The sequence below is a fragment of the Rana temporaria genome, chromosome 9 (genome assembly GCF_905171775.1).
Source record: "Rana temporaria chromosome 9, aRanTem1.1, whole genome shotgun sequence".
NCBI classification, from domain to species: domain Eukaryota; kingdom Metazoa; phylum Chordata; class Amphibia; order Anura; family Ranidae; genus Rana; species Rana temporaria.
In genome coordinates this window covers 104,605,365-104,612,156 of record NC_053497.1, presented here as the reverse complement: position 1 = coordinate 104,612,156, position 6,792 = coordinate 104,605,365, and positions in this window count along the sequence as shown.

Sequence of the window (6,792 nt, the reverse complement as noted above, 5' to 3'; positions counted from 1 at the left end):
GAGCAGCCTCTTCTTGGGTTGCCTGCTAGCGCTCCTGGCTCCTCCCCCTTGTCGAGTGTACCCCATAGCAAACCGCTTGCTATGCGGTCCATTGAAGCACAGACCACAGCCTGGCCCCGCCCCCTGCTGTCTGCTCACTGGCTGTGATTGGCTCCCACTGCTGCCTTTCTGTCCAGTGAGGAGAGAGAGAGCTACTGCTCTTAGGCACAGCGCTGGATCGAGAGCAAGCTCAGGTAAGTATTTAGGCAGGGGGTTTTCCTCCCACACTCCAAACCCAAGACATTTCTTGGGTTGGCGGTGCAGTGGTGAGCATAGCTGCTTATCCAGCAGCTGACCCGGGTCCGATTCCCGGCCAACGCAATTGCCAAGATGGCTAATAACTGCTTTGTATCCCCAGGACAGAGAAATCTGCTCTACAAATTAAATGCTGATTGAATAAAATTTAAACCAAAAGGAATATGTTGTATGTTTGTATGTATTTTGTTAAGCCCTTTTGAATAATATATTTTTTTTGCAGAAGAATATGATTGTTTTGTATTCTTATTTTCAGCCAGTAGGTGGAGCACTTGGCTCCTTTTTAGGTATTTTCTAGGCTATCCTTAGCAACTTGGATAAAAAAAAGCCAGCTATTTACTATATAGCTCAACAGCTCTCTCTAACACTAGCCATTCATGTAATTCTAACACCCCTGTAACCCCAATACTATCCCTCCCTATAGCCCCAAGAATAACCCTCCCTGTAACAACCCAGAGTTGGGAGAAGTGGGGCTTGTGAGAGGAATAGTGCCCCATCATTGGTATCAGTGGGAGGAATCGTGCCCCATCATTGGGAGGAATAGTGGCCCATCATTGGAATCAGTGGGAGGAATCGTGCCCCATCATTGGTATCAGTGGGAGGAATAGTGCCCAATCATTGGTATCAGTGGGAGGAATAGTGACCTATTATTGGTATCAGTTGGGGGAATAGTGCCCCATCATTGGTACAATTGGTACAACTTCCTGGACTCACTGCATGCTTCTCAGCTACTTCTCATTTCTAAGGACTACATATCCCATGGTACCCTGCTGCCCACAAGCAGTGATCCCTACACTGACTCCACCTCCTCTCAGCACCCCTGTAGATCAGAAGGCAGGGCTCTGTGAAATGTGTGACACAGCAGTGCCTACTCACAGGCCATAGTGACTCTGTGTGACACAATACAAGGAAGCAGGAGCAAAACTATAGGGGGTGCAATTGCTACCCGCCTCAATGCTCCAAAGGTCCCTTGCGACTCCCCTCTACACCTGGAACCGATGTCCTCCATGTTGCTCCTGCAGCCACTGAATGCCAGCTTCTCCTTCTCTCCCTCCCACAGGCATTCAGGGGCTGCAGGAGGAACATGGAGGGCATCAGTTCCTCTATCTGACCCCCCACTCCTCTCAGGTCCACCCAGTCTTCTCTTCTGCTGTCCTTCCCCCCCCCCCACCTGCAGCGCTGCTGGGTTCCTCCCTTCCCTCTCCTGCCGGCTGCTGTGGGGGATGGGTAAGGATGGAGAGCAGAGGAGGGGCCAATAAATATGTCATTTACCAGCCCCTTCTTGTCTGAAATGACACCGATCACTGACTCTGATCATTCATAACTAAAGTGTAGTATTACTATGCTTCATTTTATGAATGGACAGGAAGCTTTGTGCAGAGATTATTCCGCTCCATTCATTCTGTGCATTTGAGGTGCAGAGATGGAGAGGAGGGTGTGTCCTCAATCTTCTTTCTCTGTTTTAAAGGTGAAACATCAGAGGTCTGTTTAGAGCCCCGATATCCCACCAAAGTCCCCCAACAGGGCTCCTAAAAACATTGTAAAAAAATAAAATAAAAATATTGTAAAAAATAGGGTCGTCCCGATACCACTTTTTTAGGACTGAGTACAAGTACCGATACTTTTTTGCAAGTACTCGCTGATACCGAATACCGATACTTTTTTTTAAATGTGTCCCCAAATGCAGCCATGTCCCCCCACAAATGCAGCCATGTCCCCCCACAGATGCAGCCATGTCCCCCCACAGATGCAGCCATGTCCCCCATATGCAGCCATGTCTCCCCACAGATGCAGCCATGTCCCCCCACAGATGCAGCCATGTCCCCCCCCATATATGCAGCCATGTCCCCCCCATATATGCAGCCATGTCCCCCCATATGCAGCCATGTCCCCCCATATGCAGCCATGTCCCCCCCATATCCAGCCATGTCCCCCCCATATCCAGCCATGTCCCCCCATATGCAGCCATGTCCCCCCCCCATATGCAGCCATGTCCCCCCATATATGCAGCCATGTCCCCCCCATATATGCAGCCATGTCCCCCCATATATGCAGCCATGACCCCCCCCCCAATGCAGCCATGTCCCCCCCCAATGCAGCCATGTCCCCCCCCATATCCAGCCATGTCCCCCCCATATATGCAGGCATGTCCCCCCCATATCCAGCCATGTCCCCCCCATATCCAGCCATGTCCCCCCCATATATGCAGGCATGTCCCCCCCCATATCCAGCCATGTCCCCCCCATATATGCAGGCATGTCCCCCCCATATATGCAGCCTTGTCCCCCCCCCCATATCCAGCCATGTCCCCCCCCATATATGCAGGCATGTCCCCCCCCATATCCAGCCATGTCCCCTTTACCTGCATGCTGCCGCGCCGCCGCTTGGTTAATACGGGCGGGGAACATTACAGCTTTCATTTGAATAGCTGTAGTGTTTCGCGCCGCGCTGCGTATAGACACTCCCCCTTGCTCGGGATTGGACAGTTCACCCGAGCAAGGGGGAGTGTCTATACGCGGCAGGAAACACTACAGCTATTCAAATAAAAGTTGTAATGTTCCCTGCCCGTATTAACCAAGCGGCCGGCGGCGGCGGGGATGCGGCGTAGCGACAGCGTCGGCGGGATGCGGCTTAGCGGCGGGGGGGGAAATATCGGATCTGGCATCTGGGGCATTTGCGGGAGTACAAGTACTCCCGCAAATACTCGGAATCGGTCCTGATACCGATACTAGTATCCCTAGTATAAAAAAAAAAAAAATGAGATAAAAAACTACTGACACTAAAATCCTTTTTTTTATTGGTCTTATGTAATATTCAAATTTTCCGAGATACTTAATTTTGGGTTTTCACTCGCTTTAAGCCATAATCATTAAAATTAAAAGAAAGAAATCCTTGAAATAAAGTGAGGGAAGGAAAAATATTTGCCCCCCTGCTGATTTTGTACGTTTGCCCCGCTGACAAAGAAATGATCAGTCTATAATTTTATTGGTCGGTTTATTTTGCCAGTGAGAGACAGAATAACCACAAACATATCCAGGAAAAAGAATTTAAAAAAAGTTATAAATTGATTTGCTTTACTTGGCAAAACCCTTGTTGGCAATCACAGAGGTCAGACATTTCTTGTAGTTGGCCTCCAGGTTCTCACACATCTCAGGAGGGATTTTGTCCTCTTTTTCAGATCCTCTCCAAGTCATTAAGGTTTCCAGGCTGACGTTGGGTAACTCGAACCTTCAGCTCCCTCCACATATTTTCTATGGGATTAAGGTCTGGAGACTGGCTAGGCCACTCCAGGACCATAATGTGCTTCTTCTTGAGCCACGCCTTTGTTGCCTTGGCCGTGTGTTTTGGGTCATTGTCATGCTGGAAGACCCACCCATGACCCATTTTCAATGCCCTTCCTGAGGGAAGGAGGTTCTCACCCAAGATTTGATGGCACATGGCCCTGTCCATTGTCCCTTTGATGCAATGAAGTTGTCCTGTCCTGAAAACACCCCAAAGCATAATGTTTCCTCCTCCATGTATGACAGTGGGGGATGGTGTTGAATGAATGAATGAAAACTTATATAGCGCAACACATGCGAACTTAATCGCCTCGGGGCGCTTGTTGTTCCTGTCTCCTTTGGTATCAAAAGAGATGAGTCTTGATCTTTCTCCTGAACGCCAAGTGGTTCTTCTCCAACCGAATGCTCTCCATGTATGACGGTGGGGGATGGTGTTCATGTATGACAGTGGGGATGGTGTTCTCCATGTAGGACGGTGGGGATGGTGTTCTCCATGTATGACGGTGGGGGATGGTGTTCATGTATGACGGTGGGGATGGTGTTCTCCATGTAGGACGGTGGGGGATGGTGTTCTCCATGTATGACGGTGGGGGATGGTGTTCTCCATGTATGACGGTGGGGATGGTGTTCTCCATGTACGACGGTGGGGGATGGTGTTCTCCATGTATGACGGTGGGGGATGGTGTTCATGTATGACGGTGGGGATGGTGTTCTCCATGTAGGACGGTGGGGGATGGTGTTCTCTATTTGGGACGGTGGGGGATGGTGTTCTCCATGTATGACGGTGGGGATGGTGTTCATGTATGACGGTGGGGATGGTGTTCTCCATGTAGGACGGTGGGGGATGGTGTTCTCTATTTGGGATGGTGGGGGATGGTGTTCTCCATGTATGACGGTGGGGATGGTGTTCATGTATGAAGGTGGGGATGGTGTTCTCCATGTAGGACGGTGGGGGATGGTGTTCTCCATGTATGACGGTGGGGATGGTGTTCTCCATGTAGGACGGTGGGGGATGGTGTTCTCCATGTATGACGGTGGGGATGGTTTTCTCCATGTATGACGGTGGGGGATGGTGTTCATGTATGACGGTGGGGATGGTGTTCTCCATGTAGGACGGTGGGGGATGGTGTTCTCCATGTATGACGGTGGGGATGGTTTTCTCCATGTATGACGGTGGGGGATGGTGTTCTCCATGTATGACGGTGGGGGATGGTGTTCATGTATGACGGTGGGGATGGTTTTCTCCATGTATGACAGTGGGGGATGGTGTTCTCCATGTATGACGGTGGGGGATGGTGTTCATGTATGACGGTGGGGGATGGTGTTCTTGGGGTAGCATTCCTCCTCCTTCAAACACGGCGAGTTGAGTTGATGCCAAATAGCTTGATTTTGGTCTCATCTGACCACAACACTTTCCCCCAGTTCTCCTCTGAATCATTCAGATGTTCATTAGAAGACCTCAGACGGGCTGTACATGTGATTTCCTGAGCAGGGGGACCTTACGGGCGCTGCAGGATTTCAGTCCTTCCCGGTGTAGTGTGTTACCAATTGTTTTATTGGTGACTCTGGTGCCAGCTGAGATCATCGACAAGATTCTCCCGTGTAGTTCTGGACGGATTCCTTACCATTCTGATCATTAAAACTCCACGAGGTGAGATCTTGGATGGGCCCCAGACCGAGGGAGAGTGACAGTTATTTTGTGTTTCCTCCATTTGTGAATAATCACACTAACTGTTGTCACCCTCTCACCAAGCTGCATGGCGATGGACTTGTAGCCCATTCCAGCCTTGTGTAGGTCTACAATCTTGTCCCTAACATCCTTGGACAGATCTTTGGTCTTGGCCATGGTGGAGAGATTGGAATCTGATTGGATGCTTCTGTGGACAGGTGTCTTTTATACAGGTAACAAGATGAAGTGCTCCTAATCTCAGCTTGTTACCTGTATAGAAGACACCTGAGAGACAGAAATCTTGCTGATTGATAGGGGATCAAATACTTATTTCACCCATTAAAATGCAAATCCATTTTTTCAAATGCGTGGATATTTTTGTTGTTATTCTGTCTCTCACTGATAAAATAAACCGACCAATAAAATTATAGACGGATCTTTTCTTTGTCAGCGGGCAAACGTACAAAATCAGCAGGGGGTCAAATACTTTTTCCCTCACTGTATATCACTTTGTGTGCAACGCATCTCTATAAAATATATGAGTTTCACTTTTTGTATTGAATTACTAAAATAAATAAACGTTTTGGTGATATTCTAATTTTATGAGATGCACCTGTAATCAATAAAGTGAATCTCTGATCAAAAGCTATTTTTTGTTATATCAATAAAGTTGAATAAAGAAATTATAATAATTAAAAGGTGTACAAAAATATATTTAAATGAAAAATAAATAGTTTCTCAGACGTCATCCAACGCTTTACCCAAACTACATTTTTATCATTTTCTACCCACAAATAGAGATTTCTTTTGGTGACATTTGATCACCCCTGCGGTTTTTATTTTTTTGTAAACAAACTAAAAAAAGTCCCAAATTTTGGAATTTTTTTATTTTTTATTTCTGTCATAAAAATGTTGTTTTTCCCTTCACTGACGGGCACTGATGAGTTGGCACTGATAAAGTGGCACTGATGAGTTGGCACTGATATGTAGAATTGATGGGCACAATAGGCTGCACTGATATGCTGCACTGATGGACACTGACAGGCGGCTGTGATGGGCACTGACAGGCGGCACTGATGGACACTGACAGGCGGCTGTAATGGGCACTGAAAGGTGTTACTGCTGGGCAGTGATTGGCACTATGGTGGGCATTGATTGGCAATGTGGTGGGCAGTGATTGGTACTGTGGTGGGCAGGGATTGGTACTGTGGTGGGCAGGGATTGGCAATGTGGTGGGCAGGAATTGGCACGGTGGTGGGCAGGAATTAGCACTTGCAGAGTTTATTATATGGGGCACTGCCATTTGAAGGGACTGTGCTGATAATCAATGTGCTGATTATCATCACAGGCCCCCCTGATAGGGAGAGCCGCCGAAACCGCTCCATCAAAAACGGCAAGATCCAAATTGCCCCCATCCAATTGCCCTATCAAAACTGCCCCTATCAAAACAGCCCCATCCTATTGCCCCATCAAAACTGCCCTCATTAAAACTGCCCCATCAAAACTGCTCCATCAAAACTGCTCCATCAAAACTGCCCCATCAAAAAC